The sequence below is a fragment of the Schistocerca nitens genome, unplaced genomic scaffold (genome assembly GCF_023898315.1).
Source record: "Schistocerca nitens isolate TAMUIC-IGC-003100 unplaced genomic scaffold, iqSchNite1.1 HiC_scaffold_254, whole genome shotgun sequence".
In the NCBI taxonomy this organism is placed as follows: domain Eukaryota; kingdom Metazoa; phylum Arthropoda; class Insecta; order Orthoptera; family Acrididae; genus Schistocerca; species Schistocerca nitens.
In genome coordinates this window covers 7,501-10,000 of record NW_026045795.1, presented here as the reverse complement: position 1 = coordinate 10,000, position 2,500 = coordinate 7,501, and positions in this window count along the sequence as shown.

The following is a 2,500-nucleotide window of genomic DNA, read 5'->3' as shown; positions in this document are numbered from 1 at the left end:
CTGCCACTGGGCGCCCCCACCAGCCGGCTGCCGCGCGTGCGCCCACGCAGCGCGCGGCCAGCACGCCGGGCGCCCCCCCCTCACCGGCCGGGGACGGTCCCACCCAGCCACCGCCGCGTATCGCTTCATACCCACATGCCCACTCACGTTCGTGGGTATGACGGGTGTCGCTGAAGCAACCGGTTAATACCTGTACCGATCGTCGATATCAACGATTCACCTCCAGCGCGAACAACCGCGCAACAACGGATTTCCAGTTCATTTGCGTAACTTGGGCAGCAAACGTAGACGTCCATCTACATTTGCGAATTCAATGGGTCTTGCATGCCTGGATGTTATGAGTCACGACACGCCACATCAGTCCACATACATGCTGCGACGTATGCACGAGAGAACACGTGGAAGGTGGCCCGCGTACGTATGCCGATGCCATTGCACAGCTGCGAAGCTCATTGAACACGCAAACTCCTGACTGACGAACTAGAGGCGACAGGGGAGGGGGGGGGGGGGGGGGGGGCGATATACGTCTTATAGCAGTACACATTACAGTGGATAGCGGGACCATGTGGAACGTACGCAACACTCGCTAGATGTTGTGAGGGTAGGCACCGTAACATGATTCAATACGCAGGACACCAGAGTGTGCGCGCAGCGAACTATGTTGAGAGGGTTGCGATTAGGCAACGCTACACGAATTTCTAGATTCATATAACAAACAATTACGTGGGTTAGGTTAGGGCGCAACGTGGGTTAGGTTAGGGCCCAACTTAGGTTAGGTTAGGGCCCAACTTAGGTTAGGTTAGGGCCCAACTTAGGTTAGGTTAGGGCCCAACTTAGGTTAGGTTAGGGCCCAACTTAGGTTAGGTTAGGGCCCAACTTAGGTTAGGTTAGGGCCCAACTTAGGTTAGGTTAGGGCCCAACTTAGGTTAGGTTAGGGCCCAACTTAGGTTAGGTTAGGGCCCAACTTAGGTTAGGTTAGGGCCCAACTTAGGTTAGGTTAGGGCCCAACTTAGGTTAGGTTAGGGCCCAACTTAGGTTAGGTTAGGGCCCAACTTAGGTTAGGTTAGGGCCCAACTTAGGTTAGGTTAGGGCCCAACTTAGGTTAGGTTAAGCCCCAACTTAGGTTAGGTTAAGCCCCAACTTAGGTTAGGTTAAGCCCCAACTTAGGTTAGGTTAAGCCCCAACTTAGGTTAGGTTAAGCCCCAACTTAGGTTAGGTTAAGCCCCAACTTAGGTTAGGTTAAGCCCCAACTTAGGTTAGGTTAAGCCCCAACTTAGGTTAGGTTAAGCCCCAACTTAGGTTAGGTTAAGCCCCAACTTAGGTTAGGTTAAGGCGCAACATAGGTTAGGTTAAGGCGCAACATAGGTTAGGTTAAGGCGCAACATAGGTTAGGTTAAGGCGCAACATAGGTTAGGTTAAGGCGCAACATAGGTTAGGTTAAGGCGCAACATAGGTTAGGTTAAGGCGCAACATAGGTTAGGTTAAGGCGCAACATAGGTTAGGTTAAGGCGCAACATAGGTTAGGTTAAGGCGCAACATAGGTTAGGTTAAGGCGCAACATAGGTTAGGTTAAGGCGCAACATAGGTTAGGTTAAGGCGCAACATAGGTTAGGTTAAGGCGCAACATAGGTTAGGTTAAGGCGCAACATAGGTTAGGTTAAGGTGCAACATAGGTTAGGTTAAGGTGCAACATAGGTTAGGTTAAGGTGCAACATAGGTTAGGTTAAGGTGCAACATAGGTTAGGTTAAGGTGCAACATAGGTTAGGTTAAGGGATGGTGTATGAGGGGGGAGGGGACGAGGTTCGTTCATAGTGATGATGGTAAGTGGACGCCTGAGGCACCCTGAGATGTGTCACGTCAGGATGCATCTTTCTCTCAGGGGAGGTGGTGCGCCGGTTGCGTGGGTGTGGCAAGGGAGTGGCAGGCCTGTGTCTTTCATTCCTGCCATTGCTTATATGCTGTGAGACAAGGCAGTGTGGTGGTGTTGGTTGCACCCCTGTCTAGGACATGTGTGGGTGTTTGTGGCTTATCTGAGTAATGATGGTTGTTGGAAGAGTGAGATATTCTGTTTTTGGGGTGGACCTCCTGGTTTTGTTATCATAGTGTGAATGGTGTAATGTGGCGGAGAGGATGCACTGGATGTTGTTCCATGCTGGTGCTTAGATATCTTGTCTGTGTCTGTTACAGCCAGAGAGTAGTGTGTGATAGAGTGTCTGGGTGACGTGTAGTTCGCATGTGTGCACAGACTGTCAGCATGTATAGGGACTGTTGTATGTCGTATGCCATCTATATTCCGATGGCTCTGCATCTATTAGTAATCAGCGCCATGTATCAGTTTAATCTGGTTGCGGTCACGCGGTGTTCTATCTCTGTACAGTAGTAGAGGTGCGACTGCACTACGTAGCTACCCCTTGCGGCAGCTTTCCCCGGTGTATGGCATACGATTATCGGCAATCAGTCGATTAGTGACAACTGGTCGTGTGACAACGTCACATGTCT